The 12,795-nt window shown below is 44.4% G+C and overlaps 1 pseudogene; it reads left to right on the top strand.

Moving 5' to 3' along the window:
* Nucleotides 1-11,436: 11,436 nt before the first annotated feature.
* Nucleotides 11,437-12,022, top strand: LOC100607039 (annotated as a pseudogene).
* The last annotated feature ends 773 nt before the right edge of the window (nt 12,023-12,795 follow it).

Raw genomic sequence — 12,795 nt, 5'->3', positions numbered from 1 at the left:
CTGGGATTACAGGCTTGAGCCACCATGTCCGGCTGATAATTTTTAAGTATGTAAAGGAGTCCTGGGACTCAGAAGTTTGAGAACCATTGCTTTAAAGCCCCTAAATGACCCTCCCTATTACAACCGTTTCCCTCCCTCACCAGTAACTACTATCCAGGGTTTTAAATATTGCCTTTCTTTTTCCTCTAGTTTACCATACATATTCTATATATGTATGGACACATTGGTGTCTGCCAATCAAGTTTTATTGATGGCATGGTTGCATGAGCTCAGTTTCCCCCATATAATATTGTTCATGAAGCCCCTACTCAGAGGATTAGCATTAGTCCAGTCCTTATTTTTGTTGTTGCCTTTGGGACACTTCTATTCATGTAATCAAAAGACCTTGGTACATTAAAGTTCCAGTCCATCAAAGTTTTGTTAGTTGTGGTTGTGACACTCTGCCAGAGTCAGCTAAAACAGGCCATTTCCACCTCCCTGCCATGCAGAGGGTGCCAGATCCTCAGTAAGCCTGAGCTTGCATTCTGCTGGTGTGCTGGTGTACACTGTGGTATTGGGAATGCTGGTGTAGTTTACTACTTGCAGGACAAGAAGGTCACTCTGGTCAGCAGCAAAATGAGGTCTAGGATGGCAGATCCAGCGCTGCTTCAGGTTATCTTTTGTGGCCACAGTTTGGGAGAGCCTAACAAAAGTGTTTTTGTTTCCAGGCCTCTGCTGCCATTTTCTTGTGAAAAAAGCAGATGGACAGGTTACTGCCCCACCCTCCATCCTCTGGGGTCTCACGCATTCCCTACCTATCAGATGGGCTTGGCCTGGGTTAATGTAGCAACTCCATCTGTCTGTCTCTTCCTGAGGCTGTTAACCTGTATGGGCACCCACTGCCCTTGTTGCTTGACTCAGACCTTTCTGCCTCAGTTGTCCAGTCCAGGAAGGGAGGTCACATCCTATACAAACTTGATATGTTGCTCACCTGAATGGAAGAATCAGGCATCCCCAGCACAGCTTGAGGGACCTAGCACCCTGGTATTTCTGGGTCCCATTCTCCACTCCTGTGGGATCACATAGAGTGGAGTCACTCAGTGAAGCCTCACCTCCAGATTAGAGTTGGGGTGCCTTCTCTGGGCTAATATAGCAGCCTGAATTGCAAACCACTCCCAAGGTGTGCACTCTAAAGGGAAAAAGGGAAAAGAATGTCTGGGAACACTAAGATTGGGATTTCAAAGGTGCAGCCTAGCGGGTGGCTGCCTGGTCCACCAACACCCCTGCTGAGCTCAGTGTCTTTCAACATGCACCGTGGTGCTGTTTCCCTTGCACTGGAGTTCAGAGTTTAGTGTCAATACTGCCCTAGTCAGAGAGGGGTGCCATCCCATTAGCAGGCCATCTTGATGTCTTTCTTCAGTTGTTGTGTGAGCTGGGTGTTTCATTATTAAAAGTTTTCATTCAGAGGATGATGAGGTGTATGTATTTCATGAGAGAGTGCCCACTGGCAAGTTGCTTGGTCAGTGAAGCATGTTTCTTGGTCAGAGTAAAGTCCCATAGGTCATCCAAAAACATGACACAAGTTCCTCTCAAGGGTGGAGGGTGGTCATGTTAGACCCAGCATCCACGTGAGTGATGTATATTTGTCTCTTTCAGGCAGCAAGTTCTTGTCCCTACACAGGGGTTCCTTTAACAGTCCAGTCTCCTAGTTGCCATTCTCCTGACCAGGTGGCTGGGCTGTTGGCAATGGCCCTTGAGTCAGTGAAAATGAATGGATGGCTGCTGCAGCCTGGTGGATCCCGTCTGCTTGTTGTTTCACAGAGCCATCAGTAAAACATGCCATGCCAGCACTAGGCATGTCTCTGAGGTCTGAGTCTTGGGCTACAGATAGCCACAGAAGGAGCCAAAGCATCCCTTACAGGTCACTTGGTCCCTTGTGGCAAGCTGGCCATTTGCCCATGAAGCTTACTGGTCCTTTGAGGTCCTGGCTGGGCCCTATCTTGAATGTACCATTTCCATTTGATAATTGCACTCTGTTGAGCCTATCCAGTTTTCTTGGTGGGATTTCTAAGCACCCAAGTGAGAACTGGCAATTCAGGTCACAGCATCAACATGTGGCACTCCAGCTGTAAGATGCTGTTTCCACCAGGGCCCAGAAGCAAGTACGGAGTTTCCATTTAAAATGGTTATGTTTCATGCTGCTTCAAGCAAGTTACATGTCCAAAATCTGAGAGGCTGGGGCACCCCAGTGGCAGTTTGTTGTTGCCACAGACGCTAATCAGTGTGTATGGAGGTTGGGATACCTGAGATACCTGAAATTCCATCAGACTAGCAGGCATTGCCTTTAAAGGTTTTAATATGCAGCACTGCTTTTGCTGAATGACCCATTGGGGCTTGGGTAGCTGGGTGGCAGGTAGGAGTGAATTTGCCCCACTGTTATAGCTCGAATTTTCCCGTGTGAGGGGGCATACCTCCTCAGGCAGCAGCCAAAATGTCAACGTCTATAATGCACTCAGTGGTAGGAACTATCGGCATCAGCACCTGAAATGTCCCAGAGGGCCCCATTCACAAGCAAGTAAGCACCACAAGCAGATAAACACTGCGGGTCACTGTGTTCATCCCAAAACTTCTCGCTGTCATCAGTTTAATTTTTTCTTCTATGGGAACATGGAAATATTGTTGTGTGGGCCCCAGTATTCAAGAGCCTCAGAAAAGTCTGAACTCCCCATCTTTCCCCGCTTTTATCTTGACAGGGATATAGGGCTACTGGCCTCCAGTGGGGACCTGGAGACCTTGCCCCCACTCCCAACTGCACCATTCAGCCTGAGACATCTGGGTTTGTAATGTCCCTTTATCGAACAGACACACCAACTAGGCTGCATAAGACTTCCCCGGCGTTTCTCCATGTCTGACCTTTAGATAGTGAGTCTCGCTTTCTGTGAAGGACCACTGCTTCCCCTTGGATGCCTCAGGGGCCACCTGAGTACCTCTTTCTTGTACCCAGTCAAGTACCTCAGGGTCCATCTGAGTAGCTACTTCTCAAACTCTCTGGCCCCGGGGAATGAGGGATCACATAAGTGCTCAAAAATCAGGGGATCTTGCATTATGTCTCCCTACTGCCACTGTGAAAGGAAAATCTTGGGGCCCCAAAATTACTAAGCTAAGGGAAAAGTCAAGCTGGGAACTGCTCAGGACAAACCTGCCTCTCATTCTATTCAAAGTCACCCCTCTGCTTGCTGAGATAGATGCATATTCTGATTGCCTCCTTTGGAAAGGCTCATCAGAAACTCAAAGAATGCAACAATTTGTCTCTCACCTACCGTGACCTGGAAGCCCCCTCCTTTCTTCGATTTGTCCCACCTTTCTGGACAGAACCAATGTACTTCTTACATATATTGATTGATATCTCATGTCTCCCTGAAATGTATAAAGCCAAGCCGTGCCCCGACCACCTTGGGTACGTGTCGTCAGGACCTCCTGAGACGGTGTCATGGGCACGCATTTTTTACTTTGACAAATAAACCTCCTAAAATGATTGACACTTGTTTCGTCATTTTTCTTGATTGACACGACATTGCTCTCTCTTTGCCTCAATCCATGAAGCCAGCTCACTCACATCTGTGGGGCTGGGGTAGGGTTAGCAGTCTATATCCTGCTTATCACTCTTCCTTTCCCATAAATCATCCATTTGCATTTTCAGCTCCTGAACCCCTAAGCTGATCTCTCCACTCTGGGCCAGGTACTGGGAGGTATTGCCCCTCCCATGTCGACAATAAGCCATAGTTTTGTCAGATCAGATGCTGCTCACTGTGCCAATTTTGTGAAGCAGGTTCACTGTGCACCGCTTACCAACTTGTGTCAGTCTGGTGAGGCAGAACACACTTGTATGCAAGTTACATGATGCAGAATTACTCCTCACAGATAGGCAGCAAGGAATGGCAGAAGCCTGGGGTCCACTGTGAGCTCATATGCCAAGGCTCAAGAAAGCTGCCTGGGGCAGATATAGTCTCCGCTGCATGTGCCCCACTTGCATCACAGCTGAGGGACCCCAAAAGTAGCCCTCTCTGTGTTACATATCTCATGGTCGTATGTCTTGCTGGGCAATGCTTTGAAAAATGTACTGCTTCCAGGGGAGAGAGGAACAACTCTTGGGCTATCCCAAGCAGTTCCTCCCTACTCAAGATGTTCCATTCCCCAGGAGGGACAGGAACAAGGCCTGGGCTGTTTCAGGCAGTTCCTCCTTATGTCAGGATGTTACATTCCCAGTACATTCCAAGTTATTTTTGAGGATGTTACATTCCCAGCACATTCCAAGTTATTCTTACAAGCAAGAAACAGGGAAGAACTGGGTGGGTCCATGCACCCAGAGAACTGTCCTGTACAAATTTTAAATTTTTCATATAGTCCAATTTATTAATTTTTAATTTTATGGGTCATGTTTTAGTGTTATATCTAAGAGTGCTTTGTCTCAGCCAAGACACAAAGAATTTTTCCTAGAAGTTTTATAGTTTTAGCTTTTACATTTATTATATGGTTTGGCTGTGTTCCCACCCAAATCTCATGGTAGCTCCCATAATTCTCATGTGTTATGGGAGGGACCCAGTGGGAGATAATTGAATCATGGGGGTGGTTTCCCTATACTGTTCTCCTGGTAGTGAATAAATCTCATGAGATCTGATGATTTTATAATGGAAAACCCCTTTCACTTGGCTCTCTCATTTCCTCTTTGCCTGCCATCATGAAAGATGTGCCTTTCACCTTCTGCCATGATTGTAAGGCCTCCCCAGCCACGTGGAACTGTGAGTCCATTAAACCTCTTTTTCTTTATAAATTACCTAGTCTCAGGTATGTCTTTATCAGCAGTGTGAAAACAGACTAATACAATTTAGATGTGTGATCCATTATGAGTTAATTTTTGTGTGGGACAAGGGTCTACATTTTGCTTATGGATATCCAGTGGTCTTCGCACCATTTGTTGATTAGACTACCCTTTCCACTATTGAATTGCCTTGGCAACTTTGTCAAAAATCAATTGACCAGAAGTACAATGGTTTATGTCCAGACTCTCAAATTTGTTTCATTAATCTATATGCCTAGTTTTACCCCAGTACCATAGTCTTTTATTATTGAGGCTTTATACTAAGTTGTGAAATGGGATGAGGTAAATCATCTGAATTTCTTCTTCTTTTTCAAATTTATTTTGGCTGTTATGGGATCTTTGCTTTTCCATATAAATTTTAGGGTAAGCATGACAACTTTGACAAAAGATCCTTCTGGGATTTTGGTATGGATTGCATTGCATCTACAGATCAATCTTTATAGAATTGTCTAAATTATCTAAAGATAATTGTCATCTTAAAAATACCGAGTCCTTCAAGAGAATGAGAAGACAAGGTGCAGACTGGGAGAGAAATATTTGCAAAAGACATACCTGATAAGGAACTAGTATCCAAAATATACAAAGAACTCTTAAAACTCAATGATAAGAAAACATCCCAATTCAAAAATGGGCAGCAGCCCTGAGCAGACACCTCACCAAAGAAAATACACAGATTGGCAAATAAACATATGAAAAGATGCCCCATATCATATATCTTTAGGGTGCTGAAAATTAAAACAGCAATGAGATGCCATGACACACCTATTAGAACGGCCCAAATCGGATGTGGAGCAACAGGAACTCTCATTCATTGTTGGTGGAAATGCCAAATAGTACAGCTACTTTGGAAGACAGTTTGGCAATTTCTTACCAAATGAAACATACTCTTACCATACAATCCAGCAATCATGCTTCAAATGAGTTGAAAATTATGTTCACACAAAAACCTGCACTTGGGTGTTTGTAGCAGGTTTATCCTTAGTTGCCAAAATTTAGATGCAACCAAGATATCCTTCTATAGGTGAATGGGTAAAATAAACTGTAGTATATTCAGATAATAGAATATTATTCCATTATTATATATATGTTCTAATTACATTATGATTTCTGCTTTGAACTATAGGGTTGTTAGAAATTTCTTTTTTTCAAACATTTGCATTTATTCTAGTTATCTCTTTGTTACTGATTTCTGGCTTTATTACATTGTTGTCACAGAACTTGTCCTAATTGATTTGAGTTCTTTTACATTTGTTGAGATTTCTGTGGTCTGGTATATGTCAATTTCTGTGAATGTTTATTTGCATGCTCTATTGTTGGCTACTGTGTTTTCTGTATGTCTCCTAGGTCATGAATGTTAATCACGCTATTCAAATATTTTGTAGCTGTATTGATTTATAAGTCTCGCACCATAATTATGGATTTGTTTATACACCTTATTATTCTGTCACTTGATATTTTAGGTATACTGGAACTACTTATTCATTTATTCATTAAAGGTATATTGAGAGGTGGGCAGATTGCTTGAGCCTAGGAATTTGAGACCAGCCTGAGAGAGAGAGCTTTCTGAGTGCCAGACACTGCTCTACTTGCTAGGGGATACAGCAGTGAACCAAACAGGCAAACATTCCTACTATTGTTGAGAGAGTCAGACCATAAGCAAGATAAATAATTGCATACAATTTTGAAATTATCTTTCTCTAAATGGAATCTTTGAACATTATGAAATGACCTTTTTATCTTTAATAGTTTTTAACACAAACTCTAATTTGTGTGATGTTAATATTGTGATAACAGCTCGTCTTCATCCATTTTTGTGTTGCTATAAAGGAATACCTGAGGCTGGGTAATTTATAAAGAAAAAAAGTTTGATGAGGCTCATGATTCTGATGGCTGGAAAAGTTCAAGAGTTTAAGATTGGGCATCTGCATCTGGTGAAGGCCTCAGGCTGCTTCCACTCATGGCAGCAGGGGAAGGGAGGTCGGTGTGTGCAGAAACCACACAGTGGGAAATCAAGAAAGAGGTAGGGAGAGAGAGAGAGAAGGTGCTAAGCTATCTTTAACAATCAACTTTTGCAGGAATGAATAGAGCAAGAACTTGCTCACTCCCCTTTCTCCCCCCTCATTAATCTATTCATGAGAGATCTGCCCCCATGACCCAAACACCTCCCACTACATCCACCTCCAGACATTGCCACACTGGGAATCAAATTTCAACAAGAGATTTGATGGAGACAAAAAACTATACTCAAATTATAACGCCACTCATATTGAGTTACTGTTTTTAAATATATTTCCATCCTTTTCAAGTTTCTGTATTCCTATATTTTAAATGTGTTTTCTAGACAGTATGCAGTTGTACTTTCAAAATTTTAACCAGTGTGGCATGTCATTATCTAAAAAAATTAATCAATTTACACTTATTTTGTATATATAAATATATTTGCATTTATATCTAACATTTTATTTTATGCTTTCTATTTATTCTACTACTATTTCTTTTCTCTCTCCTCTGGCATTTGTTTTGATCATTTCACTCTTTCTTTGTTTCTCTCTCTCTCTCTTTCTTTTCTTTCTTTCTTTCAGACAGGGTCTCACTCTGTCACCCAGGCTGGAATGCAATGGCACGATCTTGGCTCACTGCAGCTTTGACCTCCTGGGTTCAACCGATCCTCCCAACTCACCTCAGCCTCCCAAGTAGTTGGGACCACAGATATGTACCACCATGCCTGGCTAATTTTTGAAATATTTTTTGTAAAGACGAAATCTCACTGTGTTGTGCAGGCTTGTCTTGAACTCGTTACTCAAGGGATCCTTGGGGGATGATCAGAGTTGTGAGAAAAACTATAGGGAAAGGACGCAAATTTTCTGAAAGGTCAGAAGGTTCTGCAGAGCCTGGGGGGAGAATAGCTGAAGGCAGCTGTTCTTTTTTTTTTTTTTTTTTTTTTTTTCGAGATGGAGTCTCGCTGTCGCCCAGGCTGGAGTGCAGTGGCACCATCTCGGCTCACTGCAGGCTCCGCCCCCCAGGGTTCATGCCATTCTCCTGCCTCAGCCTCCCGAGTAGCTGGGACTACAGGCGCCTGCCACCTGGCTTGGCTAATTTTTTGTATTTTTAGTAGAGACGGGGTTTCACTGTGTTAGCCAGGATGGTCTCGATCTCCTGACCTCGTGATCTGCCTGCCTCAGACTCCCAAAGTGCTGGGATTACAGGCGTGAGCCACCGTGCCCAGCCGAAGGCAGCTGTTCTATAACCCTCAGGCAGAGGGCAAGGAGTAAGTACAAGGGAGTGTGGGGAAATTTATCTTAAACAGTCTCGTTTACTTATGTTGACCAGGAACTAACCTTTGATTATCCGCTCACCAGACGTTCCCTGAAAGGGGAACGATAAATGTTAATTACATACAGGTCGTGTTGGCTCCAGGTTTTCGGCATTGTGCCTGCACTGAATAAAAGCAAGCAGCTCCAGCTTCTCAGGGCTGCTCTCTGGCCACTAGAGCCAGGCAGTCACCCAGCTGCTCTTAGACTACATACCTGTGTCTGAGTACTCATTTCATCCATCAGCCAAGGTCTGCAGGACAGACCTGGGAGCGATCCACCTGCCTCAGCCTCCCAAAGTGCTGGTATTACAGACATAAGCCACTGCACCTGGCCCTTTGCCTATTTTTTTTTTTCCTCATCTAGGTTGGAAGCTATGTGCTCTGTTCCTTTCACTTTAAAAAAAAGTAGTATTATCAATATATAATTTATATAAGTCTGGTGTAGTGGCTTGTGCCTTTAAGTCCCAGCTACTCAGCAGCCTGATGCAGGATGATCCCTGGAGCCCAGGAGTTCTAGGCCAACCTGAGCAACACAGCAAGACCCTGTCTCTAAAACATAAAAGAATATATAATTCACATATCAAACAACTTACCCATTATATTAGGGTTCTCTAGAGGGACAGGGCTAACAGGATAGATGTATATATGAAAGAGAGTTTATTAAGGAGTACTGACTCACACGATCACAAGATGAAGTCCCACAATAGGCCATCTGCAAGCTGAGGAGCAAGGAAGCCAGTCCAAGTTCCAAAACCTCAAAAGTAGGGAAGCCAGCCGGGCATGGTGGCTCAAGCCTGTAATCCCAGCACTTTGGGAGGCTGAGGCGGGCAGATCACTTGAGGTCAACAGTTCGAGACCAGCCTCCTCAACATGGTGAAACCCCATCTCTACTAAAAATAAAAAAATTAGCCAGGTGTCGTGGTGAGTGCCTGTAGTCCCAGCTACTTGGGAGGCTGAGGCAGAAGAATTGCTTGAACATGAGAAGCAGAGGTTGCAGTGAGCCGAGATCACACCAATGCACTCCAGCCAGGGTGACAGAGCGAGATTCCATCTCAAAAAAAGAAAAAAAAAAAGGGCCAGGCACGGTGGCTCATGCCTGTAATCCCAGCACTTTGGGAGGCTGAGGCAGGCGGATCACAAGGTCAGGAGATCGAGACCATACTGGCTAACATGGTGAAACCCCCGTCTCTACTAAAAAGTACAAAAAATTAGCTGGGCGTGGTGGCGGGTGCCTATAGTCCCAGCTACTCGGGAGGCTGAGGCAGGAGAACGGTGTGAACTCTGGAGGCAGAGCTTGCAGGGAGCCGAGATTGTGCCACTGCACTCCAGCCTGGGCAATAGAGTGAGACTCCATCTCAAAAAAAAAAAAAAGTAGGGAAGCGAACGGTGCAGCCTTCAGTCTGTGGCCAAAGGCCCAAGAGCCCCTGGCAAACCACTGGCGTAGGTCCAAGAGTCCAAAAGCTGAAGAACCTGGAGTCCGATGTTCAAGGGCAGGAAGCATCCAGCATGGGAGAAAGATGGAGGCCAGAAGACTTGGTCAGTCTAGCCCTTCCACATTCCTCTCCTTTTATCCCAGCCATGCTGGCAGCTGATTAAACGATGCCCATCCAGATTGAGGTTGGGTCTGCCTCTCCTGGTTCACCGACTCAAATGTTAACCTTCTTTGGTAAGACCCTCACAGACACACCCAGGAACAATACTTTGCATCCTTCAATCCAATCAAGTTGATACTCAGTATTAACTATCACACAAATTTAAAGTGTAGATTCAATGGTTTTTAGTATATTCACAGAGTAGTGCACTACAATCAGTTCTAGAACATTTTTATCACCAAAAAAACTCTGCACCCATTAGCAGTCACTACCCATTTCCCGACTTTCAGTGAGCTCCTCAGCCCAAGGTAACCTCTAATCTACTTTCTGTCTATAGAATTACCTATTCTGGGCATTTCATATTAATCATACAATATGTGGTTTTGAAGACTAGCTGCTTTGTTCGCTTAGCCTCTTTTGGCCTCTTTTTTTTTTTTTTTTTTTTGAGATGGAGTCCTGCTCTGTCACCCAGGCTGGAGTGTAGTGGCGTGATCTCAGCTCACTGCAACCTTGACCGGCCTCCCAGGTTCAAGCGATCCTCCTGCCTCAGCCTCCCAAGTAGCTGAGATTATAGGCGCCTGCCACCATGCTCGACTGATTTTTTTTGTATTTTTTGTAGAGCATGGTTTCACCATGTTGGCCACGCTGGTCTCGAACTCCTGACCTCAGGTGATCTGCCCGCCTTGGCTTCCCAAAGTGCTGGGATTACACATGTGAGCCACTGCACCTGGCCTAGAGTATATGTTTTGTACTTCTTTGCTACATGTATTTCTAATTATTTTATTCTTTTTGATGCTATTGCAAATGGAATCATGTTCTTACTTTTGTTCTTAGATTGTTCATTGCAAGTGTATAGAAATACAATTGATTCTTGTATTCTGCAACCTTGTTGAACTCTTGTATTAGTTCTAATAGATTTTTTAGTGAATTCCTTAGGATATTTTAGATACAAGGTCATCTGCAAATAGAGATGTTTTTATTTTTCTCTCCAATCTGTATGCCTTTTACATTCATTCATTCATCTACATAGAACTTTCATCTTCTTGCCTAATTACACTGGTTAGAATGTCCAGTACAATGTCGAATAGAAATGGTAAGAGTAGGTATTGTTGTCTTATTCCTAATATTAGAGAGAGTAATCATTCATTTTTTTACCAAAAAGTATGATATTAGTTGTGGGTTTTTTGTAGATGCTTGATAACTTTTACCAGGTTGATTAAGTCCCTTTATCTTCCTGGTTTATTAAATGTTTTTATCATGAAGAGATGTTGAGTTTTGTCGAATGTCTTTTCTGTGTCTATTAAGATGACCGTGTGGTTTTTGTCCTTTAGTCTATGGATAGGATGTACTACATTAATTTTATTTCTTATGTTAACTGAAGCTTTCATTCCTGGGATAAATCCCACTTGGTCGTGGTATATAATCCTTTTTATTTGTTGTTGAATTCATGGTAATTTGTGGAGAATTTCTGGGTCTATATTCATAAGAAATAGTCTATAGTTTTCTTGTGTTTGTCTGATTTTGGTATCTGAGTAGTACTACTTCATTGAATGGGCTTGGAAGAGCTTCATTGTCTTCTATTTTTGGAAAAGCTTGTGAATAAATAGTATTGATATTTTCTTCATGGGAAGTTTCTGATTTATAATTCAATCTCTTCTAGGTGGCTGCCGAAGATGGCGGAGAGGCAGGTCCTAGTGCTCAATGGCCGAGGTCACCTCCGGGGCTGCCTGGCGGCCATCGTGGCTAAGCAGGTGCTGCTGGGCCGGAAGGTGGTGATCTTGCGCTGCAAGGGCATCAACATTTCTGGCAATTTCTACAGAAACAAGTTGAAGTACCTGGCTTTCCTCCGCAAGCGGATGAACACCAGCCCTTCCCGGGGCCCCACGTCTTCTGGCGGAGCTTGCGAGGCAGGCAGCCCCACGACAGCACCCAGCCAGGCCGCCTAGGACCCGCCGCCAGGTGTTGGGTGGCGTCCCACCGCCCTGTGACAGGAAAAAGCGGATGGTGCTTCCTGTTGCCCCCAAGGTTGTGCGTCTGAAGCCTACGAGAAAGTTCGCCTACCTGGGGTGCCTGGCTCACGAGATTGGTTGAAAGTACCAGACCGTGACAGCCACCCTGGAGGAGAAGGGGAAGGAGAAAGCCAAGATCCACGACCAGAAGAAACAACTCCTGAGGCTATGGAGACAGGCCGAAAAGAATGTGGAGAAGAAAACTGACAAATACAGGGAGGTCCTCAAGGCCCACGGACTCCTGGCCTGAGCCCAGTAAAGACTGTTTATTCCTCATGCTTGGCCTGGCCTGCCCTTCCTCCATCGTGGCCCTGGAATGTGGGGGACCCAGGGGCAGCAGTCCAGGTGCCACAGGCAGCCCGGGACTTAGGGAGCTCGGGAGCAAGGAAAGGGTCTTAGTCACCGCCTTTCAGTAAGGTTGCTTAAAGCACTCGAAGAATTGTGCAGGCCTAATTCATCTGTGACGGATAAAGCAACCAATTACTTCAGTTTCAGTATCAGCAAAAGGGAGCTGTAACACTAATTGGAGGGGCCCTACCTTGTGAGCAGGGCATCTGTTTAACTTCCCAACTGGTCATACACTGATCTTTGCAGCTGTTAGAATGTGAACAAGCGCTTAGGGACAGCATGAGCTTGCTGTTGTACAAAGGTATTATAAAAGCACAGACTGGGAAGATGTGTGATCAAGGAGTTACAGGCATTGCCCGTGCTTCTTGCCTGTATTTTGTGATCAGAATCAAATAAATTACATTTATTCTTTTTTTTTTTTTTTTTTTTTTTTGAGATGGAGTCTTGCTCTCTTGCCCAGGCTGGAGTGCAGTGGTGCAATCTCGGCTCACTGCAAGCTCCGCCTCCTGGGTTCACACCATTCTCCTGCCTCAGCCTCCCGAGTAGCTGGGACTACAGGCACCCGCCACCAAGCCCGGCTAATTTTTTGTATTTTTAGTAGAGACGGGGTTTCACCGTGTTAGCCAGGATGGTCTCGATCTCCTGACCTTGTGATCTGCCCACCTCGGCCTCCCA

The sequence above is a fragment of the Nomascus leucogenys genome, chromosome 11 (genome assembly GCF_006542625.1).
Source record: "Nomascus leucogenys isolate Asia chromosome 11, Asia_NLE_v1, whole genome shotgun sequence".
NCBI classification, from domain to species: domain Eukaryota; kingdom Metazoa; phylum Chordata; class Mammalia; order Primates; family Hylobatidae; genus Nomascus; species Nomascus leucogenys.
The sequence above is the reverse complement of the archived record's forward strand: the minus strand, read 5'-3'. Positions and strand labels throughout refer to the sequence as shown.